Below are 27,990 nucleotides of genomic sequence, written 5' to 3'. Positions count from 1 at the left end.
ACCCTTTGCACACATGATATTTCAAATTGGCAATTTGGGAGCAGTTCTCATGGATAAAGTAGAACAAAAAGCAAAATGTAGTTGAGTTCCTGAAGTTGAATTTTTTCTACGGTTTTATCTGAAACACTTTATAAGATAGGGGGAAGGACACAGGGCACAACCATTAAAAGAATGACATAGTCCTGCAGGATATGACCAAAAAATTTGAACCTCCCACCAATTAGGCCCAAGATGGTGGGAGGTTCAACTTCTAGTGGACCTTGAGCCTCATTATATGCTCATTATAATATATTAGCATGGTAAATGCCATGCTCCCATGCTCCCAGTGCCATGACAATTCCAAAGCTGACCAGAAAATGCTAAAACATGGGCAGTGACTCAATTCCTGGAAATCTCCACTTCATTCCTGAAATAGTTGAAATAATCCTCCCACTAATTAGCCTATGAAGTTATCTTGCCCATTAAAATTAATCACCCCACACTTTCCTACACTCTCATTATCAAAGATGGTCCACATTCTATTGATGGAATGTGTATCTCTCTAAATAAACCCAAGTTCACTCTACTGTAGCTCACTCTTGAATTCTGTCCTGTGCAAACCTAAGGACCCTCACTTGGTGGCCCATAGCAGGAATTCACCCAAGACCTGGAACGTGACCATCCTCTCACACACTATTTTCCTCCAATATTGGGGGGAAATGCCTAAAAACAGTGGATTGGCTTTTGTTCCCTGTGATTAAAGAGAAACAATTTATGGAACTGTTCTAATGTTTTGCTACACATTAGAATCACCTAGGGAACTTGACTACTTAAGATGTTTAGGCTAATCCCTGTTCCAAATAAATCAAAATCCTTGGTGTGGGATTACCCCAGCATAAATACATTCTTTTAAATTGCCCAAGATCTTCCATACCATAAGTAGTCCAGTATGAGAACCATTGCTGTAAACTTTATAGCCCGCAAAATTGAATATTTTAAACTCAAATTTAGTTTGGGGAGGAAATCCAACTGAAAACTAGTATTTTCATTCAGAAAATAATAGCTAACAAAAGACAGTGAAACAGAAGGGAAGCGGGGTAGGCAACAATCCTTAAAAGAATGGCATAGTCCTTGAGGATCTGACAAAAACTGGTTAGAATCAACTAGATCCAAGATGGTAGATGATTTGACTTCCAGTGGAACTTGAGTTTTTTTTTTTTAATTTTTATTATAGTTGATTTACAATGTTCTGTCAATTTCTGCTGTGCAGCAAAGTGATCCAGTCATACATGTATAAATATACACTATTTTTCTCCCATTATCCTCCATCATGTTCCATCACAAGTAATTAGATAAGAGTTTCCCATGCTACAGAGCAGGATCTCATTGCATATCCACTCCAAATATAACGGTTTTTATCTACTAACCCCAAAGTCCCAATCTATTTCTATTGCCTTCCCTCCCCCATGGCAACCACAAATTTATTCTCTATGTCCATGAGAATGTTTCTTTTCCATAGATAGGTTCATTTGTGCCATATATTAGGTTGCAGATATAAGTGATAACATATGATTTGTGTCTTTCTCTTTCTAACTTACTTCACTTAGAATGAGTCTCTAGGTCCATCCATGTTGTGGCAAATGACATTATTTTGTTCTTTTTATGGCTGAGTAGTATTCCATTATGTATATATACCACAGCTTCTTAATCCATTTAGGTTGGTGGGCATTTAGGTTGTTTCCTTGTCTTGGCTATTGTGAAGAGTGCTGCAATGAACATACAGGTGTTGTGACTTTTTCAAGGAAAATTTTGTCTGCATATATGCCCAGGAGTGGGATTGCTGGGTCATATGGTAGTTCTGTATTTAGTTTTCTAAGGACCTCCATACTATTTTCCATAGTGGTTTTATCCATTTACATTCCCGCCAACAGTAAAAAGTGTACCCTTTTTTGCACACCCTCTCCGGCATTTGTTATTTGTAGATTTACTAATGATGGTCATTCTGACCAATGTGAAGTGGTATCTCACTGTGGTTTTGATCAGCATTTCTGTAATAATTAGTGATGTTGGGCATTTTTTCATATGTTTATTGGCCATCTGTATATCTTCTTTGGAGAAATGTCTATTCAGGTCTTCTGCCCATTTTTCAATTGTATTGTTGGGGGTTTTTTGCTGTTGAGTTATATAAGTTTTTTGTATATTTTAGAGATTAAGCCCTTGTAAGTTGCATCATTTGCAACTATTTTCTCCCATTCCATATGTTATCTCTCTTTTTTTTTATGGTTTCCTTTGCTGTGCAAATGCTTGTCAGTTTGATTAGGTCCCATTGGTTTATTTCCTTTTTTATTTCTGTTGCCTTTCAAGACTAACCTAAGAAAACATTTGTATAGTTGATGTCAGAGAATGTTTTGCCTATGTTCTCCTCTAGGAGCTTTATAGTGTTTTGTCTTATGTTGAAGTCTTACCAAAGTGGGTCTAGAGGGAACATACCTTAACACAATAAAAGCCATTTATAAAAAACCACCGCCAATATAATATGGAGAAAAGCTGAAAGACTTCCCACTAAAATCTGAAACAAGACAAGGATGCCCATTCTCACTACTTTTATTCAACATAGCACTGGAAGCCCTAGCCACAGAAACCAGACAGACAAAAGAAATAAAAGTATCCAAATTGGAAGAAAAGAGGTGAAATTATCATTCTTTGCAGATGATATGATACTATACACAGAAAACCCTAAGGACTCCACACAAAAACTACTCAAACTGATCAATAAATTCAACAAAGTAGCAGGATACAAGATTAACATTCAGAAATCAGTTGCATTTCTGTATAGTAACAATGACGTATTAGAAAAGGAATATTAAAATAAAATACCTTTCAAAAATCACACCCAAAAAATTAAATACCTAGGAATAAACCTGTCCAAGGAAGTGAAAGAGTTATATGCTGAGAACTATAAAACATTAATCAAGGAAATTAAAGAGGATTCAAGGAGATGGAAAGATATTCCATGCTCCTGGATTGGAAGAATTAATATCATTAAAATGTTTATACTCTCCAAAGCAATCTACATATTCAATGCAATCCCTATGAAATTACCCATGACATTTTTCACAGAACTAGAACAAACAATCCAAACATTTATATGGAACCACAAAAGACCCAGAATTGCCAAAGCAATCCTGAGGAACAAAAACCAGGCAGGAGGCAGAACTCCCCAAGACTTCAGACAACATTACAAAGTTACAGTAATCAAGACAGTGTGGTACTGGTACCAAAATAGACATAGAGACCAATGGAACATAATAGAAAACCCAGAAATAAATCCAGACACCTATGGTTAATTAATCTTTGACAAAGGAGGCAAGAATATAAAAACGGGGAAAAGAGAGTCTCTTCAGCAAGTGGTGCTAGCAAAACTGGACAGCTGCACATAAATCAGTGAAACTAGAATACACCCTCACACCATGCAGAAAAATAAAGACCTTGAGTTTAATTATACCATTACACACTCATTGTAACTTGCTGAATGTCACTCCCACAGGCACTAAAAAAAGCCAAAAAGTAAGTAGTGGCCCAACTTCTGGAAATTCCTGCCCTTTCCCTGATATATTTGGAATAATACTCCCACATATCAGCCTATTAAACTGCCCACCCCATAAGCCTCTTGACTTTCGCCTTCTGAGATGGCCCACACTTGGTCTCTGGAAAGTGTATCTCCCAGGGTCACTCTCTCACCTACTGAGATGATCTGTCTCTCAATAAATCTACCTATCACTTTGCCTCTCCTGGAATTCCCTCTGTGCTGAGACATAAAGAACTTGAACTTCATAAGTCCTGGGACTAGGTATGTAATTTTCATGAAAAAAAAGAGCAGTTTCAAGGCCCAATCAGTGTTTTGGCTGGATTCAAGTCCCAGCCCAGGGGCCCAAGTTCCAAACTAAACCTTGGCTGGATTAGAGTTCCAGCATGTGAGTTCAAGTCCTAATCTGAGGTGTACAATTTCAACAGTACCTACTATCTACCTGGCTGTATTAAGCATGTTGCAAGTGTTAATACAATTTATTCTAACAAAAAAAAAAAAAAGTCTTATGAGGTAGACATTGTTATCATTGACTTTGTTTTCATATCTGAAAAAACTGAGAAGGGAATAAGGAAATCACTTGTTTATAATCACACTGGTGTGGGTACCAGGATGTGAGTAGTGCTGACTGCCTCCAGAGTTCCCTGCTAAATCTCCTCTCCATAATGCTTATATTTAATGGCATTTATCCAGCCTGTGAGATCTCCTTTTATCAACTGCAGGTGAAAATTAAATAATATTTTCTGTAGTACTTCTCTCTTAGTCATTTTGTCCCCAATATACAGAATAAAACAAGATTAAGTGGTAAATAAACCAGATTCTTTAATTCTTCTTTGATTCAAAAGTTGCTGTAAATAATACAATTCATTTAAGCCCTAGAATTATACAATACAATTCACTTGGGGCTTACAATTAGAGCGGCATATTTTCTTTCCTAGAGGGAGTCAAAACCTAATAGAAGATATACAAGGGATTTCCCAAAAAAAAAAAAAAAATGATATAAGGTAGTTTAGGTGATTATCACAAATGAGAGTGATTAACAAAACTTAACTGGTTATTGGGTGGTGGACGAAGAATAGCCCTCATCTTCCTCCACTTTTGAGGAAATCTGTGCTAGATATCATCCTTCTCTTACACTATGGTTAGAAACCCTTTTAAAGAGAGATTTATACAAATAAAATCTCTTAGAAGTGTCCTAATTTCCTAATTTAATTAATTCATCCAACAGACATTTATAGGCACCTTCTAGGAACAATATACAGTGTTAATTATTGAGATTAATATATTGAAACAGACCATCTATTAAAGAGATTGTAGCCTGTAGGAGAAAATAAAAAAGATTTATTCTACCTCAGAAGGAATAAAGGTCTGAGTATTTTTATTTATTTAAGTCACTTGCACACATTACAACATCATCATTGTGTTTCTCCTGAATATAATTCATGAGAATCTGATTTGGCCTTTCATTAGTATTTACTTTTTGTTGTTAATAATTTAAAGAAGTTCTTTTTGACATTGCTATATAAACCTTAAGCATGTGTCACAAAGAGCATTACAGTAAGAAATAGCTATAAAGTTTTAATTCCATGTGGTTCACATTTTAGGTGTCTGAGATTTCAATCTTTGATCATCCCAATTATAAACTGAATCTTATGAAATGCTTGCCTTAAATACATCTTATTTGATATAGTCCAGTTTTCTTCCTAGCTCTGACTTAATATACCTTAATTAATGTCCTTTCTGTACTAATGTCCTTTCTTTTACTAATGAGGAACAACAATGAGTTTGACTTTCTAAAACAACCCAGTGAGTGATATAACAGGGCTAGTATCAAGTACACCAGCTTCCCTCTGACTGTGAAATATGCACCTGACTACACTGCAGTTCTACCCCTTCTCTACCGTGTCACCCAAGTGCCTGTATAAATCACAGTGTAGAGGCCCTGAAATTGTTCATTCATCCCAGCATCACTAATTTGCAATGAACAGGATGTCATGGTAAGCAAAATGGGGGATCTATTTTTAGCATCTACTATACCAAATAAGTAATGTTTACCCCATGAAAGGAGCAATTTTTAAAAAAAGACATAGTTACCTTGCTCTCATGTGCTAGAAAAAACATGTAATTCAGCCAGGGAGAATGCTACTTGTGGCAGGAAGACACAGGAAGACATCAGAGGATTCTCAAATGAAAAAAAAAAAAGAAATTAAAAGGACAAGCAAAAACACTTTTAAAAATCTATAAAAATGCAAAGTAAAAAGATCAGATGGCTTTCAATTTATAGTACTCAGACGGTAAAAGAAAGACTTCCACAGAGGGCAACTGACAAAGACTGAGTATGCAAATGTTTAATTTGAAAATAAATTGTTAAGGAAAGAAAATTATTTTCTATGTTATTTATTTACTTATTTATTTATTTTGGTCTTTCTGACTTTTTAGGGCTGCACCCATGGCATACGGAGTTCCCAGGCTAGGGGTCCAATCAGAGCTGTAGCCGCCAGCCTAGGCCAGGACATTGCAACTCGGGATCCGAGCCGCATCTGTGACCTATACCACAGCTCACAACAACACGGGATCCTTAACCTACTGAGCAAGGCCAGGAATTGAACCTGCATCCTCATGGATGCCAGTCAGGTTTGTTAACCACAGAGCCACAATAGGAACTCCTCTGTGATTCTTACTGATGACTGAAGTGACAAACAGTCATCCTAATTTGTAAGACATGAAGAAAGAGTCAGAAAAAACTGGATAGACATCACACTAGATTAGAGATTAAGCCATTAGCCATTATAATTAAGAGTTAAAATAATTTCATTTTTAATATAAACTAGAAGCTAATACCAGAACACCATTAAATATATTTTCACTTAATAAATATATTTATATTAAAATTTCCTATAAATGGTTATCTTTAATATTTCAGAATATGCATTTATTTTCAGCATGCTTTTTCAAAAATCCTGTCTTATTGAAGATTCACATTTTAAAATGTTCCATATATTGCTTTATTTTTAAATAATAAATTTATATTTATCTCTTGACTGTTCCCCCCAAAGAAAATTAATGTTGATTACAGAATTATATATATAAACTGAAAGGAGAAATATTTGAAGTAAAGTTAGATATAGGTAATTATTTCACATACAGTAGTGGTGCTCAGTGAAAATAAAATTGATATACGGCATCCTCTTAGGATATGACCTTACCAGGGCTTAGGTTGCATTGAATTTCATTGCATTTTATATTTGAACACCAAAACATTGCAATGACTAGCAGAGAAGTCCTGTTTAACTACTTGAAAATTAGCATTTTATTACACTCACTTGTTAATAGCATGGCCTTCCTCTACTAAAGGACTTGTGTCTGATTTATCACTTTATTCCTAAACCTTGTCATATATTTTAGCAAATGAGTAAATGCACATAGTATAATTTGTCAAGGAAAATGGAGCAATTGATGCAATGAAAACAACAAGCATATGAAATGTATGGAGTCACAAATATCAAAGTCAGTTTTGCCAAGTTCAATACATATTATCAAATTATTATGAGTCTCCATGAACTTCAAAAAATTCATATTTCAAGTCAAAAACTGAAGCAAGTTCCATTTAATATGATTAAATTCAATATTTAAATTTTGGAATTTACTAACCGAAAAAGTACATAGACCTTGGAAAACAAAGAATTTTTCTCACTATATATTTCCACAAAGATTAAGGCATTAGCTATTGCAGTCAGTGACATACATTACAGCCTGAAGGATGAAAAACAGGATGAAGCATATTGTGTTTTGAATATATTGTCCTTTTTAGATAGTTATGATATATCTATCACGAAGAATTTCAATGATCCCAGATCCCTGCATCTTCCCATACATAGATAAGCACTAAAATCATTAACTTGAGATAACTTTTTTATGCCTAGTAGCCACCTTTTACCAATATGTATGCTTGACTACATGTATTTCCCAGCCAAAAAATTCCACACACACACACACACACACACACACACACACACACATGATTACATATATACATTAACACACTGGCACCTCTCCTACCACGTCGCAGCAGTTCCTCTCAGAACTAGCTGAGAGGCCTTCTCCCAGGCCACAGTCCTCAATAAAGTACCTAAATACAACTGATAAATAAAACTGAAACTCACACGCTCACATTGTGCCTTTTTTATTTCAGTTGACAACTTTGATTCATAGAGTATGTGAACTGGACTTTGGCATTTGCCATCTGCCTCTATGTGGATGAAATCATGATCCACTGCAGCTGACAACCTGCAACACCCCCTGAGCAGAGCTCAGGGTGTAGGTCAGGAGTGAGGCACTCTGTGCTCTGGGAAAACTGGAAGAAAAGGTCTTCAGATAATTAGAAATTTTTAGGAGAAGATTTTATGAGCCCAGTTCTTGCTACTCCTCACATCTAGAAAAACACCAAAATCCTTCATAGTGATGTCTGCTCTTTGTGACTAGTAGTAAGCTTCATGAGACCAGAAGCAAACTTATAAAATGTGTACATGGTTTCATGTACCTCCTTCTTCATCTTTATCACATATACACTGATATTATTTCCCCCTGACTCTTTGGAGCAGTATTTCAGAGCTATATCCTGGGCTACTCTTTTTAAAAACAACACAAAACAAAAAAAAATGTTTCAGTCATTTGTGAATGCAGCCACTCCCAAGGGTGAGCCAGTGAGCCCTGAGATAACTCAGGAAAAAAACAAACAACCAACAAACAAAGAATACTGGCCCTAATAGCTGAGGTGCATATCAAAGGAATGATTTCAGTAAAGAAATGTGCTGTTTTTCTGTAATCTTTTGTTCCTGCTACCTGCCTATATATCCTAGCTACCCACCCACCCCCACCTCTTTGGAGCTGTTTTCTCAGGTCTACCTGAGATGCTGCCTCCCAGGCTTAAGACCGAATGTTACCCCAAATAAACCTTAACTCTCAACTTTTAGATTGTGCATTTTTTTAAGTCAACAAGTAAAAGAATAGATATCCATGATGGAGAAAAATATACAGTTCTCCCTCGGTATCCTCGGAGGATGGGTTCAAGGACCCCCACAGCCCTAGCCCTTCATAGCAAATCTTTCGATGCTCAAGTCCCGAAAACAAGCAGGATCCTGTGGACCCCTGAGTACAAAAGGCTTTCTGGGCCCCCATTCCTCATTTGCCAAGGGAAAGGTTTCAGCCTCCCAGACCTTCCCTGAGTACTAAAGGGTAGATTAAAAAAATGCCAGTTAGGGGAATGGGGGAATGCAGAAACAAAGGAATAGCAATCAAGAGACAATTGTGCAGTGGTAAAGCAGAGTTTTGCCTGATTCCTCCCTAAGAAATTCACATACCAATCTATCTTTGGGTTCTTCTGTAGGAACTAAGGCCCCCACGCAGGTGGAAGATGATGACTACATGCTAAGACCTCCAGATCAGACTGTCTGGAACCAGAAGGCTGATGACTGAGATTCCTAGAATACCACCTACTTACCTTACCACCAACCAATCAGAAAAAACTCACACACCCTACAGCCTCACTCCAAATGTTTCCTATAAAACCTCTTCCCCTAAAACTATTGGGTCATTCAGAGGTTTTTTTTGAGCATGAGCCAACTGTTCTCCTTACTGGATCCTGCAATAAACCTTTCTCTTCTCAGAACTCCCATGTTTCAGTTTGGCCTCACTGTGCATGGGGCACACAAACTTGTGTTTGGTAACAGTCCCTTATATGAAATGGCATAGTATGTGCATATAACCTATATAAATCCTCTCAAATTTTAAATCATCTCTACATATAATACCTAAGACAATAGAATGCTATGTAAATAGTTGCAAGTACAATATAAATGCCATGTGAATAGTTGCTAGATGTGGCAAATTCAAATATTCCTTTTTAGAATTTCCTGGAATTTATTTGTTAACATTTTCTATCCACAGCCAATTATATCCACAGATGTGGAACTGTGGATATGAAGGGCCAACTATTTAAAATGTATTAGTAGAGCATTTTTCTTCTGGCCAAGATGGAACTACATGTAGTTGTTGGGGGAATGAAATTTTCCTCTACACTTCTAGGTTCTTCTGGCTTATCTAGAATTAAAATTGACAGGATACAGGTTAAAAAGAGAAAAATCACCAAAAAGTTAACAACATGTATACCTGAGAGAGACCCAGTAAAACCAAGTAACTCCCTAAAATGGTTAATGCCGTCATGTTAAACACCAGCCTCAGCTAAAAACAAAAGAGGATGTTGAGGGTGAGAGAATCAGTTAAGGGAAGTAACCAGGAAAAGCAGAGTAAAGAAGGGTAAGATTGTGACACAGATTTAAGGCATTGCCTTCTCCATTGACTAAAGTTTCTAGAGATTTGTTCATCTTCCTTTGCAGGTACAGCAGGGAATACCTTTTACCAATGGAGATTTTTCTTACAAAAAGGCTATTCCTACTTGGTTTTCAGAGTTTTCCACAAGTCTACTGTTTCCCAGAAAATAACCAAATTAAAATAATTACTATGGTAGCAAATTCTGATGTCTTATACCCTTCTACCTAAAATAAATTTTAAAACAGGCAAAAATACCAGAAAAAAACAACTTTTAAGGAAATAGACTCGGGCAATAAAGATAATGATCCCTAAGAGAAAGAAAATGATAAAGGTGAGTACTAAGAGTGCCTGCATTCACTGCCTTAAGAAAGTTTCCACACTGAGTGCAAAGAAAAGAAACCAAAACGGGAAAAGACAGAGACACAAGTCTGGGGGAGTCACAGCAGCTTGAGTTCATAAAATTATCAGAGAGCAGAGAACAGCTCAGAGAGGGAAGCGCAGAGGTCTGTGGAGGACCCTTCTCAGGCTTCATCTGAGTGTCTGCTCAGCATCCATAGTTAAAGAAATCACCTTACACTGGGGAAAAAAAAAACATTAGAAAGACTAAGAGGGAACAAAGAATGTTACTTGGAGATTGCACAAAGCTAAAAACATTTCCTGTTCTTACCAGCCAGAGCAGAACTTAACTGGTGGACTGGACATAGGGAGGAGTATATAGAAGGGTTTTATCTCAGTAGGGGGAAAATTAGACTAAATGTTGTTCTGGCTGCCTAACAATGTAGCTCAGAGTAAGACCTGAAAGGGTAAAAGCTTTTATTCCAGAAATACAAGCTTGGTTTAACACTTTAAAAGCCATCAATGTAATTCATCATATTAACACACTGAAGAAGGAAAACTGTAAGATCATGTCAATAGATGCAGAAAAAGCATTTGACAAAATTCAATATCTATTATTTTTTTTTTTTTTGCTTTGTTTTTGGCCGGCCCTGTAGCATGCCAGGGATTGAGCCTGTGCCACAGCAGCGACAATGCTGCATCATTAACCTGCTGAGCCACCAGAGAACTCTTATTTAAGAGCTCTAAAACAACTGAGAAAAGAACTTCCCCAACTTGATAAAAGTATTTATAAAACACATACAGCTAAAGTACTCAGTCTTCTAAAATAGGCTGAGCAATCACATAGACTTTTTTCTTTTATGCAAGGCTGTGTTCATTGATTTAGTGCATCAAGCAATCCATCACACAATTATGAAATACCTACTATATACCACTTACTCATTTTAAAAACTTTATAACTTAGTTGAGGGAATAGATACATAGTAAAATGATGTGTTCTCTCTAATACAGACATGAAACAAACAGGTAAGAATGGTGCAGTCATGACTAGTGGGACAGTAAGGGATGGCAGAGCTGACTTTACTGAGCTGTTTTTATTTCAGCTCAGTTGATGAAGGAAGAGTTTTTGCAAATACTAAAATTGATGGGAGTACTTTCCAGGCTGAGAAATATTTTATTCCCATAACTAAATTCATTGCAATGCATTCTGTTTTTGTGCTTTAGATTTTATTGTTTGCATTCCTTTTTTTTCCTGTTGAGTTTGAAATTGTGAGTACACTGACAGATATTTTTAGAGTTTTTGGGGGGAGTTACATGATTGGGCTATTTTGGGGGTTGGGGACAATGTAAATATACATTTCTTTTTCAGTTTTTGGTTCCTGTTTTCCTTTATAAGGGTATGGGGTGATATTAAAAAAAAAAAAAAACCTACAGCTAATATACTTAATGGGAAAAGATGGGATTCTTTCCCCCTAAGATCTGGAATGAGGTAAGCATCTCCACTATCATCACTTATATTCAGTTTTTCCAGAGTCCTAATTAGTGCCACAATGCAAGAAAATGAAATAAATGTCATACAGATTAGAAGGAAAAATAAGATATTTACTCTCCAATAACATGATTGTTTATATAAAACTACTACACAATCTACAAAAATGCTATAGGAAGTAATAAGTTAGTTCAGAAAGTTATGAAATACAAGATCAATGTAAATCAAATGTATATCTATATGATAGTAACAAATAATCAGAAATTTAAATTTTTAACTTTTCATTTATAAAGCATCAAAAATGATAAATACTTAGAGAAAATTCTGACAAAAGCTACATATGTGCACTGAAAACTACAAAACTTTGCTGACAGAAATTAAAGAAGCCAAAAATAAATTGAAAAATATACTGAGTCCATGGATCAAAAGACTCAATTTTTTTCAAGCTGTTAATGCTCCTCGAAATTGAACTCTATATTTAAAGCAATTCCAATCATAATCTCTGCAGGCTCTTTTTGTAGAAATGACGAACAGATACTAAAATTCCTATGGAAATGCAAAGAACCAAGCACAGTCAAAAGAACTTTGAAAAATAGCAAAAAATTTGGAGGATTCATACTAACTTACTTCAAAACTCATTATAAAGTGACAGTAATCAACAGAGCAGTGCTAATTCATGACCAAATGAACCAAATGAACAGAAAATATATTCCAGAAATATACTCAAATATATTTTTTCAGAGGCCATTCAATGGAGAAAGAATAGTGTTTTCAACAAACAGATCTGGGGAAAAAAAGTCCACATCCCATATGCAAAAACACAAAACAAAATTTAACCTATACTATACACCACAAACAAAAATGAACTCAGAGTGGGTCCTGGCCCTATTATCTATAACTTAAAACAATAAATCTCTAGAAGAAAAGCAAAAATATAATTTATATTTTAAAACAATATACTTCATAAAAATTCAGAACTTCTGTACTCTGAAAGATATATTTATAAAATTAAATGACAAACCACAGACCAGGGAAAATATTTGCAAAGTGTATATCTAATAAAGGACTTATATCAAAAATACATAAAGAACACTCAATGACTCCATAATAAGGAAATGAACAACCCAATAAGATCTGTGCAAAATATTTGAAAAGATAAATCACCAAAAATGATATACAGATAGCAAATAAGCACATGAAAAGATATTCAATGTCGTTATTCATTAGGTTAATGAAAAATAAAACCACAATGGTGCACCATTATATATCTATTAAAATAGCTACAATTCCAAATTGGAAAGGAAGAAGTAAAATTGTCACCATTTTCAGATGACATGACACTATACCTAGAGAATCTGAAAGACTCTACCAGAAAACTGTTAGAGTTCATCCATGAATTTGGAAAAGTCACAGGATACAAAATAAATACACAGAAATCAATGGCATTTCTACATACTAACAATGAAAGATCAGAAAGAGAAATTAGGGAAGCAATTTCATTTACCACTGCATCCAAAAGACTAAAATACCTAGGAGTAAACCTACCTAAAGAGACAAAAGACCTGTACTCTGAAAACTCTAAGACACTGATGAAAGAAATCAAAGATGACACAAATAGATGGAAAGACATACCATGCTCTTGGCTTGGAAGAGTCGATATTATCAAAATGACTATACCACCCAAGACAATCTACAGATTCAATGCAATCCCTATCAAATTACCAAGGACATTTTTTACAGAACTAGAACAAAATATTTTAAAGTTTTTTTGGAAGCACAAAAGACCCAGAATAGCCAAAGACATCTGAAAAAGAAAAATGGAGTTGGAGGAATCAGGCTCCCTGACTTCAGACTACACTACAAAGCAACCATCATCAAAACCGCATGGTACTGGCACAAAGACAGAAATATAGATCAGTGGAACAGGATAGAAAGCCCAGAATTAAACCCACGTACCTACAGCCAACTCATCTATGACAAAGGAGGCAAGAATATACAGTAGAGAAAGGACAGCTTGTTCAATAAGTGGTGCTGGGAAAACTGGACAGCCACATCTAAAAGAATGAAATTAGAACACTCCTTAACACCATACACAAAAATAAACTCCAAATGGATTAAAGACCTAGATGTAAGACCAGACACTATAAAACTCTTAGAGGAAAACATAGGCCAAACACTCACTGACATAAACGACAGCAACATCTTCTCAGATCCACCTCTTAGACTATTGACAATAAAAACAAAAATAAACGAATGGGACCTAATCAAACTTAAAAGTTTCTGCACAGCAAAGGAAACCCTAAACAACACAAAAAGACAACCCACAGAATGGGAGAAAATCTTTGCAAATGAATTGACTGATATGGACTAACCTCCAAAATTTATAAACACCTCCTACCGCTCCATACCAAAAAAACAAATAACCCTATCAAAAAATGGGCAGAAGATCTAAACAGACAATTCTCCAAAGAAGACATACAGATGGCCAAAAAACACATGAAAAGATGTTCAACATCACTCATCATTAGAGACATGCAAATCAAAATCACTATGAGGTACTACCTCACACCAGCCAGAATGGCCATCATCAAAAAGTCTACAAACAATAAGTGCTAGAGAGGGTGTAGAGAAAAAGGAACCCTCTTCCACTGTTGGTGGGATTGTAAATTAGTGCAACCACTGTAGAAAACAGTATGGAGATTCCTCAGAAAACTAAAAATAGAACTACCATTGGATCCAGCAATCCCATTCCTGGGCATCTATCCAGAGAAAACCATGACTCAAAAAGACACATGTACTCCAATGTTCATTGCCACACTATTTTCAATAGCCAAGACATGGAAACAACCTAAATGTGCATCAACAGAGGAGTGGATAAAGAAGATGTGCTACATACACACAGTGGAATATTAGCCATTAAAAGGAACAAAATAATGGCATTTTTAGCAACATGGATAGACCTAGAAATTATCGTGCTAAGTGAAGTCAGTCAGACAATGAGACACCCACATCAAATGCTATCACTGACACGTGGAATCTGAAAAAAGAAAACAATGAACTTCTTTGCAGAACAGACACCGACTTACAGACTGAAAAACTTATGATTTCCAAAGGAGACAGTTTGGGCGGTGGGGGATATGCTGGGGTTGTGGGATGGAAATCCTATAAAATTGGATTATGGTGATCATTGTACAACTATAAATGTAATAAATTCATTGAGTAATAAAAAATAAAGTAAAAAAAAAAATAAGTTTGACCATACCAAGTGTTACCAAGGATGGGGATCAACTAACTGTCTTACTCTGTAAGTGGGATGTAAAATGGTGCAATCATGTTGGAAAATAATTCAGCAGTGCCTTAGGAATTCAAGTATACAACTACCATGTGACCTAGCCATTCCTCTCTCATGTTTCTTCTCAAGAGAAATGAAAACATAGGTCAAATTTACGTATTCTTATACTTAAGCTGTGCCTCTTACAGTAGTTCAGTTTTTTTTTAATATGGGCTGATAATTTTATCTTTCAGTTAGAATATTTATTCTATTTTATTTTTATTGCTGATATATTTCTGTTTAAATTTTTATTTTTATATTTTTATTAGTAACAGCCAAAACCTGGAAGCAACTGGAATGCCTATGAAAGGGGTTAATAGATAAAAAGTTATCATATATACTACTTAGTAATAAATCCATATTTCCAACAGCATGGAGGAACTTCTGAAAATAATCATGCTGAATGAAAGCAGTTTGACAAAAAAGTGTATATGGGTTATATAATTATATTTATATAAATTTTTAGAAAATGTTAAGTCTATAGTGACAGAAAAGAGGTTAGTGGGTGCCTAGGAAGTGCTAGGGTAAGGAAGGATTATATAAGAGCAGGAGAAACCTTTGGGGATTCTTGTCTGTCCATTTTCTTCATTGTGGTACCTATACAAGTATAAGCATATTTCAAGATATTTTAAATTGTACACTTCCTGGGTAGCATATTGTACAGCAACTATAATTTAATAAAGTCATCATAAAGTTTTAAATGCTATTTTAAGTATCAGAATTAGTCTAGATTTCAATACTGTAGAGGGTACAATTTTTAATAGCAAAATATTTCTATATATTTAGAATGAAAAAAAAATCCAAATTTTTATTTAGAAGATACCCGTATATTCTAATTGGAAAGATTTTGTGCAAGAATTAATGATAAACTTAGTAAATAAAACTCTTTCAAGCAAGATTTAACCTAAAGCAAATTTTTTCAAGGAAACTTTCAAATTTTCACAAAATGATGTCTATATTTGCAATTTTTTGGCTGAAAATCACTCAAATTGAAAATTGCCACTATTACATTTAGAATGGATAAGTAATGAAGTCCTACTGTATAATACGAGGAACTATATCCACTCTCTTGGCATAGAACATGATAGAAGATAGTATAACAAAAAGAATGTATATATGTATGTATGACTGGGTCATTTTGCTATACAGAAAAAAATGAACAGAACATTGTAAATCAACTATAATATTAAATTTTTCAAAAACTTTTAAAAAAGAAAATTACCACTATTACATTTAGAATGAATGAGTGTTGAGGTCTTTCTGGAGAGCACAAAGAACATGATGGAAGACAGTATGAGAAAAACGACATATATATACACGTATGACTGGGTCACTAATATGTACAGAAGAAACTGGCACAACATTGTAAATCAACTATTCTTTAATAAAAAGAAAAAATTAAAAATAAAAGAAAATTATCATAACCGTAATCATAATGTCCAAGTATATTTTGATCCCAAGAGGGAAGCCTGTGAAGATGTTTTTTCTTATCACCTGGCCCACACTTAGAAGAACTGTCCAGCAAGAGAAATAGAAAAAATGTCCTGTAAACAGCCAAATATCATACCCTTCCTCATCTGACACATGAGGCTGTATCATCTATTTTAAAAACAAGCAATTGCTTGATAACATGCAAGTGCTGTTATGTCCTCGTCAGGTATTTCTGATTTGCTCAGAATAGTACTGAGGGGAAAGCACAGCATCCTGTAAGAATAAATAACACTGAATCAGAGAGGGGTCAGTTATCATTACTCATGCCCTCCAAAATGTAAAATGAGTATATTGAATACCTTTGGTTTTACTCTTCTGAATCATCACCCCCATTCTTAGAAATATCTTCTGTAATGGGGTAGAGATCAAGAAATTGAATGACTAATGCAAATGATAACAGTGTTCTTACTATTTCTAAGATTTACCAGATCATTTTGATTTTAAGGTAGCAGTTATCACAAACTTTCAGGAATTGCTTTTCTATGAGTGGTCTCATGTTTCTGTAGGTTAATTCCTACACAATACTTTCTAACTCAGTGTCATTAAAAACAAACTCATGATAACATTTTTAAATCACTTCTTTTAAGTTTTAACATAATTGATATCATTTTTCCTTTCCCTTGTATTATATGCATTTCTATTTTCAGGAATGCATATAGATAGATGGTTGAAGAAAAATCAAGGTCCTAAAATTTAGGCAATTTTCACCTAAAAATATTACCGATGGTGTTGCAGTTAGTCTGAGGCCAAACACAGTATATTAAGGCCACTGACCTAAGCCAAACTGTACTTTTCTTGAAGTGTTTAGTACATGTGGAGCACGCTTTACTAAGACTAATAATAATTGCAATATGAGAACAATTCCCTATGTAGAATTGACTACTTTGAGAAGAGAGTACATCGAGCTCAGGAACATGTGATTTTATTTTAGAGTACAACATTTTTACACCATTTAAGGGTAATTTACATGAAATATGAGACCATTTTTGTGACTCAGAGAACAAATAAACATAGGGTAGCTAGTGAAGTTAGACAACGCAACCCATTAAAAAATCTTCCATATGTCTTAGACAGACCCACATGAAACCCACTGACAAGGTTGGAGGAATGTTTACAAGTTATGAACAATGCAGGGATATTCAAGACAAAATCTAGGTGCACCTCTAGTTTGTATGGAGTTTAGGAAGTCACTGGGAAACAAATGAACCTAGGTTAACTATGGGGAGGGACTGCTTCACAGAAGGCTAGAATCAAAGATGACAAGTTTCCCCATGAAGACTCCTTGGAATGAAGAGAGAGAGGAGACCTGTGAGCAGAGGCCTTGATACCACTGGGAGTGCTGGCTGAGGCTGTGCTCAGCTTCCTTGACAAGAGGAGATGGCCATGAAGGAAGGAGCCAAGACAGGCGGACAGGGCTGCAAGGGCCTCAGCCCTGGGACCTGTCCCCTACCAATACCACATCACCACCACCAAACATGATACAAAACTCTGGATGCCTGGGTCACTCAGGTGGTAGAACTCTATGCTGGCAAACATAACCACAAACCTAAATATCCATCTTCAAAATTATTACATCCAATCCTTAGGGAATCACTCCCTGAACCTCTTGTGCTATGTTCTCAAAACAAAGGCAACTACACCCAAAAGCTGAACATATTTGTGTCACTGACAACATAGAGATAAGACCACCAATTCAGAATGTAGGGAGGATTTTGAGTAATGGAAGTGCTTAATGGAAAAGCAAAAACAATCATCTTGAGAAGATAAAAAAAAAAAATTATGATTGCAATAGATTCCTGGAGGGGGAAGCATAACTCCTGAGTGTAGTATCCCAGGGTCTATTTCCCTGTTTCTCTTTGAGTTCTGTTTACAGCACTTTCCAACACTGTACTCGAAAGCTGAGGATCACAGGGCAGTGTTTGCATCATGCACTGTTTATTTGTTATGAGGCATCTTTTGAAGAAGAATAGAACACATTTAAGTTTGAATTTGCAAGTATTAAATATTTAGACAATTGTATGTTAGCCTCCGTTTGTATACTTAACCCTCAAATTTTATCAGAGGCATTTATGCACTACTAGTACAGCAGCTCTGCAGTAAGAACACCACCCTGATAAGAAGTGGAGGATTTCCCTGTTGCCTAAAAAAAGAATGAAAAGGGTGTAAGAGCAGGCACTGGGGAAAGCAGAAGTGTAGGGGTGGGGGTGAGAAATGACAGATTCTGAGATGATACAGAGCCCACAGCAGCAACTCTAACTGTATATGAGACTCTCAATCCACCAGGGACCTAAAAGAGAAAATGATCTTACCTACACCCCCAAATTGCAGTGTCTAACAGGAATCTGAGCAACATGTAACCATGCATGAGAATTTTTTGAAAATATTTTAAGAGGGGATCCTGAGAAAAGTCGAGAACTGCTGCCAATTAAATAGTGAGAAGTACTCATGTTAATAAGATTTGAGAGGTTGCTAAAAATGAGACATACTTGTAGCTACCAGCAGGTAAAGCTGGAGCTACACCAGTCAAAGTATTTGACTATGACCATAACAAAAATGTATTTGTTGTATGTTTCACAAAATAAAATCTAAATAATTCACATGAATGTTTTAGCTGGGAATCATAGTGTCCATGTGAATTAGATGTTAAAGAAAAACACACAAAACTTTTTGTGTAGCAAAGAGCCTAGTAAAATGGAAGAAGTTGCCCAAGAGTTCCAGGACCTTTGTAACTGCAACCAAATGTCTGCATTAGATTGTGCCATGCTATCCACATGATTGATTGTATTTTACTTTGAATAAACTTTTCATAGTTGATTTCTTCTGAAAGCTACAATGTGGAGAATCATATATGTGAAAGAATTTTGAAATCCTAAGGTGTGATAGAAACGAAAATTTTCATACTGTCACTGACACTTAAATAAAGAGTTTAGGAGTTCCCTTCATGGCTTGGCAGTAATGAACCCCACTAGTAACCATGAAGATGTGGATTCAATCCCTGGCCCCACTCAGTGGGTTAAGGTCCAGCATTGCCGTGAGCTGTGGTGTAGCTCACGATGCAGCTTGGATCTGGCATTGCTGTGGCTATGGGTTAGGCCGGCAGCTACAGTTCCAATTTGACCCCTAGCCTGGGAACTTCCATATACCACACATGCAGCCCTACTGAGCAAAAAAAAAAAAAAAAAGAGTTTAATAACAAGACACCCTGACTTATAAAGATTTCCTGGCCAATGAAGTTAACATTTGTTTAGTTTTTATTGGGAGGGGGTAAAAAAATATTAATAATTTACAAGACTGCAAAACACAGTCAGAAAAATGTAGCACCATTGTTCTGATTCATTGTTGTTGCAGATCAAAGCAATATAGCATCTATTTATAAAAGAACAGATTATAACTGACATAGTTTTCAGTATTTTGTCAAGATTCATCAATATTAATTTGAAAATATTACATATTGAAGACAACAATCTATATAGGTCTTCTAATAAAATGTTTACTAGAAAATGATTTTTTTTCTTTGTCTTTTTAGGGCCTCACCCATCATATGGAGGTTCCTAAGCTAAGATGGGAACTCCCGAAAATACTCATGTCTAAACACAGCATGACTATAGATAAATTCAGCTGAATAAGATAGTGATGTATAGTTTTTTTCTGAAGTGTTTTATCAGAAAACACCCATGTTTCCAGTATTATCCAATTGCTGAATATCTTTAGATAGTCATCACTTTTCAACAACTCTTTTTGGTAACTGAATGAAACTATGCAATGGAAATCTGAATCTTGTCACTGTAAGACAAATCTTTGATTTTCAATAAATATCAGATTTAAGCTTCCTTCAAAGGAGAGATGGAAGTAGAAAATATTTCAATTGGGTTGTTTTTACCGTATTTCATTGAAGACCTGGTAGTGTACACATGTTCTCTACCATGAAAGTTACTTTGCTAAGTATAAAAGATATCATGCCCCCTGTCCTAATCATTTGACTAGATATACTCAGTTGACCACTGGAGTTTTTTAATTTTGTTTTGCTCTTCCCATCCCTACATACCAGGTACAAATCATGCCCATAAAATAGAAGAAAATTTAAAACCTCAAACTTCCATGCAAAAATCTAATCTTTGTGTTTAGCTTGAGAAAAAATTAAAAACATGTCATGAGTAATAATAAATAGCAAATCACACCTGAGAGCACTGGCTGATACGGATAAGCTGTCAGCCTAATTGATAACAGGATTTTTTTCTCAGTGCCAGTGTATTTTTAAATTTTTTTTTGAAGATAGCAAGCAGTACCTAGGATCCGTTCTTATAAAGCACCTTGTCAGCAATCATTCTGCATAGGATTAAGAGCAAGCTGAAGTGTCCCAAGGGAATGTAACAGTGTGCCACTTCTCAGCAGTGCATCAGTCCCTGGGGACCTACTCCCTACCTGCAGGTCCAAGATTGATTAGATCTTCAAACTATACCTAGTCAGTTGTGAGAAGCAGATTTTACTGAAGCAGAGTAAGAAAGTATATATCGAAATTTCAAAAGGTAAGAAAAATGAAATGAAAAATATTATTGAACTGTTAAAATTAATATAACCATTTTCAGACATGATAAATTCCATGTAATATGCCAATGCTTAGTATGTCACCAAATCCACATTCCTTAAGATTGAGATTTTTGTCTATTTTGCTTACTACCAAGATGGAGTGGTATAGATCTTTTCTCAGAAATGCAGAAATAATCACATGATTTGACCCCGGTGACATTGGGACTACATTTACATATAAATTTCAAGAGTAATTCAGAAATACACATATACATCCATTCACACAGCCAATCCTAATTATTTATGGATTCTGTACTTGTGAATTTGTCTGCCCACTAAAATTGATCTATAGCCCACAAATCAATACTTGTGGCACTTTCACAGATAGGTGTAGCACTGTAAAAAATTTGGTTTGCCTGATCTGCTTGTTCCCCCGCTGAGATCAAACAAGGTGACATTCTGCCATCTTGTTTCAGATCTCATATAAACAAGTGTCTTTTTTCATGGCTTATTTAGAACTACATTGGGGGGGTGTACTTTTTGTTGATGAATTCTCTGTTTAAAATGGCCCCCTCCCATAGTGATGAAGTGCTGCTCAGTGTTCCCAAGTGCAAGAAGGCTGTGATGTGCCTTACAGAGAAAATATGTGTTGGATAAGCTTCATTCAAGCATGAATTGTAGTGCTGTTAACCATGAGTTCAATGTTAATGAATCAACAATACAGTGAGTGCATTCAGAGAAAGAAGAGGAAATTTTCCCATTTGTATGTAAGATGCTCCAGAAAGTGCTAAAATAACATCTAGAGTGTGATGAAGCTATAGAAAGCAGTTATATTTGTAGATTCATGAGATGGTGACTGAATTTAAAAAACAAACAAACAAGACATAATGGACAGTATTACTGTGAAACTCAAAGCCAAAGAAAATGATAGTCACGTTACCAAGAAAAATAATACCTCCTTCTCTGCTGGTGCTGGCTATCTCACATTTCAAATGGTGACATGGTGAGAAAAATGATAAATTTGTAGGCAAAACCGATTCAGATCAGCAGACTGCAGAATTTTTAAAATATTTTCCAAGTGACCTACAGAAGAGTAGATATTTCAAAGCTGGTGAGACTTAACAAGGATTTTGACAAATTAACCTGTATAACACAATTGGTTTCCAAAGTCTTTAGCTTTAAATCATTCAAAAACCATGCAATTAATTCTTTTTAGGAATTAAGTCATCTGTAAACAGAAAGTATGTAAAACAAGGTTATATATTTTTTGGTTGATTAAAAAAAAGCTCTGACCAGACAATCACAGGAGACTAGCCCTGTATTTCCCCTAAGAACAATAGCTTCATGCTGGCTAATTCAAATATTTATGAAAAATTTATAGTGCTTAACTACCATAGATAACTAGGATTTTATTTGTTTATATATATACACACACATACATATACACATATATATACAACTGATACTATAAGTATACAGTATACACACATTCTCTCTCTCTACATATACACACACACACAATATATATGTATTGTGTGTGTGTGTGTGTGTAACCAGTAGACTTTGGCTAGTAGAATTGGATATTTAAATTATGTAAACAATGTTATAACTTAATATGTCAAAGAAAAAAGGAAACTCATCTGTGCGTGGTTCTTTCTTTGATCAGTAATTCTACAATACTGGCAATCATCTGCATCTTCCCAGATACCAGAATCAGTCCCACTTTTGTATATTCCTCAACTTCTGTGGTAAAGAGTCAGGGCTAACTAGATAGGCATGCCCCCTTGAAGTGTGTTGATACAGCTAGTCAGAGAGACTTCATGACTTAGTGTACTTGCGGTAGGTTTTGCATTATTCTGCAAAAAAAAAAATACTTTTACTGCTGCTATAGCTCTTTTAACACTTTGCCCTGGACACTCAACACAATGCAGAAATTCTATGTGCAGTGTGTAAAGAAACAAAGACTACCAAATGAGAACAATAAGAAGCTATTTTCAGAGTTCAAAGCAAGGGAGTCAGCACCATTGATGTCAGGCCAAATAATGATCCCCCAAATCTTCAATTAGACAAGGTCCTCCAGAGAAACAAAACCAATAGGAGATATATATATATATATATATATATATATATCTGGATAGATTGATAAATAGATATATATTTACAAATGTATATAAAGAGATTATTATAAGGAATTGGCTCGCTCCACTCAGTAAACAAAGAGATTGTTATACAGAATTGGCAGAGAAGTCCCAAGATCTGTAGTCGGCAAGCTAGAGACCCAGGAGAGCAAATGGCATAAATTCTAGTTCAAAGGCAGGAAGAGAATGATGTTGCAGCTGAGAAGGAAGGCCAGAAAAGTTCACTCTTAACTCAGCCTTCTCCTCCTTCTATTCAAATTTTCAACTGACTGGATTAGTAACATCCACATTAGGAAGAGTTATCTGCTTTAGTCAATCTGCTGATTCAAAATGTTAATCTCATCCAAAAATACTCTCAGAGACACACCCAAAATAATGTTTGATGTTTCTTGGGATCTCATAGGCAAGTCAAGTTGACACAAAAATAACCATCACAGATGTCTGCATCTAATACCTGGAACCTATAAATGAACATGTTGCCTTACATGGAACAGGGGACTTTGCAGAAATGATTAACCTAAGGATCTTGAGATGAGGAAATTACCCTGGATAAGACAGGAGGACTGAATCTAAGAGAGAGGCAGGAGAGATGTGGCAAAAGGAGCAGAGGTCAGAGTGATGCAGCCACAAGTCAAATCTGTACAGCTTGCAGAAGCTGATCAAGGCAAGGAACAGATTCTTCCCTAGAACTTCTATAAGGATCATCACTCTGCTGAAACATTGATTGTAGCCCCATAAGACCCATTTCAGACTTCTGACATAAACTATAAAATAATAAATATGTGTTATTTTAAGCCATTAAATTATGGTTATGTGTTACAGCAGCCACAGGAAACTAATACAAGCTGCATCTGACACAAACTCAAAGGCAAACAGGGAACCTGGAAAGCTTTATAGTGGAAAAAAAAAGGAAGGCTTTTTAGCTACACTTTGATTAAAGGCTGTTGTTATGGGACAGATGACAGTGGAATGGCCCAAAATGGGGCATCTTGTGGATTGGTTAGGGAGTGAATTTGGCCTTTTGGTTAACCCAGATTTGGAAATAGGGAGGCTTGGTAGTCATGGCGTTAAGTCCTGATTGTCCTGGGCTGATTGCTGCAGAGGTTGTGATTTAGCTCCTGGGCTGGTTGTCAGAGAAATTATTAGTCAAGGCTCTGTTTTCTTATTGATAATGAAGAGGGTTCCTTTGGAACCTCAAGAAATAGACCTTCTGTTGTGCTCTGCATATTACAATTGCACTGTTTCTGATGACAAGTAAGCACCTAATGCTTTTCCACTGAAGGTAACAACATTTTATCTAGCTGGCTCTCATGCTTTTTCTTTTTTGTTTTCTTTTTTATCTTTCATCTTCACATGTCTGACATGATGTCTCTAAGTGTGGTTACATTTGTACTTAACTTGCTTCGGATTCACTAAGTTTTTCAGATATGTGGGTTTAGAGCTTTCAAAAATTTGGGAATGTTTTCAGTCATTTTGTGATCCAATGACCTGGTGCTCTCTCACCTCTCCTCTGGAACTTCAATTGCACACGTCAGATCCTCCAATATTGTCCTACAGACTCTGATATTCTGATTTTCCCTCTTACTTGCCTTCAAGTTTTATGAATGAATTTACTAGAGAAAAGAAAAAACAAATGGACAATGAACATATGAAAAAGTGTTCAACCTCATAAATTTTGGAGAAAGGCAAACTGAAAGCCAAATTAGATACCACTCACTATACACCACCACAATGGCTAAAATTTAAAAGGACACTAAATATGTTAGCTTTGATATAACAACTAAAATATCTTGTTCCTATATAATCCAAGACTTCTTGAGAACTGAATCCCACTCTGATATTATTCCAGCAATTGTCACTATATTATCATAATTTTCTTCCCTCTCTACTGGATCATAGTAATCATGAAGCAAACCAAAAATGAAATTCTTCTCTTCACCTGAAATCCCTCTTTGATAACTATCTCCTTCTGTGCTTGCATTTACACTCCCTTGGTGACCTCATTTAGTATCATGACTTTAAATATATATGTATCTTTCTTTTTCTTTTTCTTTTTTGGCTGCCCCATGGCATATGGAGTTCCCAGGGCCAGGGATCAAATTTAAGCCTCAACTGCAACCTATGCCACAGCTGCTTCAAAACTGGATCCTTAACACACTGCACAGGGCTAAGAATTGAACCTGCATTCCAGCACTGCCCGTCCCCTTGTGCCACAGCAGGAACTCCCATATCCATATCTTGATGACACACAAGCTTATACTTTGAATTCTGATTTGTTTCCTAAACTCAAGTTTATACATCTATCTCCATTCTACTTGGAGGTCTTACAGACATCTGAAACTTAAACTCCTGATACCCACACAATCTTGAATAAAACTGTGTTTGTTAGTAAATGGCAACATTATCTAATTGCTTAGTCCAAGCAATGGTCCCTGACTCCACTCTCATACCTCATAGCTATTGTTCAAAAACAAAATGTTTTGCCTTGAAAATACACCTAAATTGAGATCTCGTCCTATCATCTCTACTATCTCTATCCCATTTCAAGCAATAATCACCCACCCTGTTTTACAGCTTCATTCCTATAATCTGTTCGCAACACAGGAGGCAGAATTATCTTTTTAAAACTTAAAATTCTGTCACTGTTCTGCTTAAACTCTCCAAATGACTTCCCATTGCTTTCAGAATAAAGCCAAAGTTCTCACAACTTCCCATAAATCTCTAATGATCTCATCCTTATCTGACTCTATCTCCTGTTATTCTAAGTCCTTTACGAGCATTAAGAATCTTACTATATAAACCCAAACCTCACAAATTTTATTATCCTGAATAATATCAGCCAAGGGGGAAAAAACATTAAAAAGTAGTGAAGAATTTCAATTATATTATTTTTTACTACTTTTTAAAAATAAGAAATAAGGTTGTTACTGGCCTGTATTTAATCTTGATGGTAAAAATTAAAACATTGTAAAATGAATTAGACCTTCACTAACTACTATAACTGTAAGCATCTCTGTGATGTGATTTAAATATAAAATCAGATCTGAGACCAAAATCTTGCATCTTCAAGTGAATATTGAAATCTCCTTTTATCATATTTCTGGGTAATCATATGCTATTTCATAAGGATTATAAGTAATATTCACAAAGAACCAATATTAAGTTTTTACTAATATTTGTGGGTAGCATGTATATTGTTCTACTGGAATTACTTTTCCATTAAAATAAAAGCATTCTAATACTAGTATAAATAGTATTTCTTCTTAAATCAACTTGTACAAAATGTTGCAATTTCTCAATGTCCAATATATGGGATGTTAACAATAGACTGTTGGTCACAATATACTGAAATAAAAAAGTATGCGTAAAATAAGAAGAAATGTATATATATATGTGTGTATATATATGTGTATATATATGTGTGTGTATATATATATCTTTCCTCAGTTCCAAACACAGCCCCCTAAAATCCTTATAATCTTTTCAGTCATAGGGGTACTAAAAGCATCTTTTGTTCTAATACTAGGTCTTTTAAACCTCAGTTCCTGACAAAAGAACTTGTAAGACCCTTGGAATCTCCAGAGTGATGAGTGTCCTTTTGTATGCTAAGGGATGTCTGCTGACTGGGGGCTCCTATAGAGCTTGGGGGTGGGGGAGGGGTGGTCACCAGAAAGACCAAGCCACAAAAGAAGATTGAAACTTTCAGGCCCAACCTCTATTCTGCAGGGCAGGGAGAGAGACTAGAAATTGAGTTAATAGTCAATTACGCCTACATGAAGCTTTCATAAAAACTCCTAAATTATGAGGTTCAGAGAGCTTGCAGATTGAACACAACCACGTATCTGAAGGGTAGTACATTCCACTCCAAAGGGACAGAAGCTCCCATGCTTAGGACCCTTCCAGACCTTGCCCTATGCACCTCTTCATCTGGCTGTTCATCTGTATCCTTTATTGCAGCCTTTGTAATAAACCAGTAAACAGAAGTGTTTCCCTGAGTTCTGTGAGCCATTACAGCAGATTATCAAACCTGAGAAGGGAGTTGTGGGAAGCCCTAATTTGTAGCCAAGTTGGACAGAAGTGAGGGTAACCTGGGGACGCACTACTTATGATTGGCATCTGAAATGGGGCATTGTCTAGTAGGACTGAGCCCTCAACCTGTGGTATCTGCACTAATGCTAGGTAGCCAAGGCCAGAATTTCTTGGTTTGCAAAACCAAACATTTGATTTCAGAAATGGTGTGGCTAATACAGAAATAGTTTTCCTTTCGATGTGATTTTAAGATTTCAGTAGCAAATTGAGATCTTTTTAAATTTATTCACTCAGTTTGTGAGCAGCTACTGTGAGCCTGAAACCACACTACTCTGCACATAGAGCCGTTTGCAAAAGAGACACGGAAATCTCCCATCAGCACTTACAGCATAGAGTGATCCTAACCTTTTGTAATAGTCACATTGCTGATCCCTCCAATTGAAAAATCAGAACTATAGAAATATTATAGTGAGAATTTCAACTAAAAAAGACATACCACCTCTTATCCATCTAAGCTGTACTCCAAGATTAGCACAGGATCAAACTGGTGTTAGACCCTCAATGAATGTAAGATGAGGAAATTCCTTAAGGAGAGCTGTCTTGTCATATTTGTTTTATATCTGTTCAACTACCTAGCAACTTACTTTTAAATTTAGTTTCCTGTAACAGATCAAACACACACTGCTATTACCCCAAATCCACTGTCAATCAACTTTACCATTCCTACTTAAACTTTTATTTTATTACTTTACTA

The 27,990-nt window shown here is 35.7% G+C and overlaps 1 long non-coding RNA gene across 1 annotated transcript; it reads right to left on the bottom strand.

The window, feature by feature from the left end:
• LOC110262167 lies at positions 4,110 to 25,284 on the bottom strand. Its single transcript, XR_002346822.1, has 3 exons — positions 24,711 to 25,284; positions 22,025 to 22,152; positions 4,110 to 5,747 (listed from the first exon to the last, which is right to left on the bottom strand). It is a non-coding gene; the product is annotated as an uncharacterized LOC110262167 (long non-coding RNA).

The sequence above is a fragment of the Sus scrofa genome, chromosome 8 (genome assembly GCF_000003025.6).
Source record: "Sus scrofa isolate TJ Tabasco breed Duroc chromosome 8, Sscrofa11.1, whole genome shotgun sequence".
Taxonomy (NCBI): Eukaryota; Metazoa; Chordata; class Mammalia; order Artiodactyla; family Suidae; genus Sus; species Sus scrofa.
Note: the sequence above shows the minus strand (reverse complement) of the source record. Positions and strands in the feature narration are given on the sequence as shown.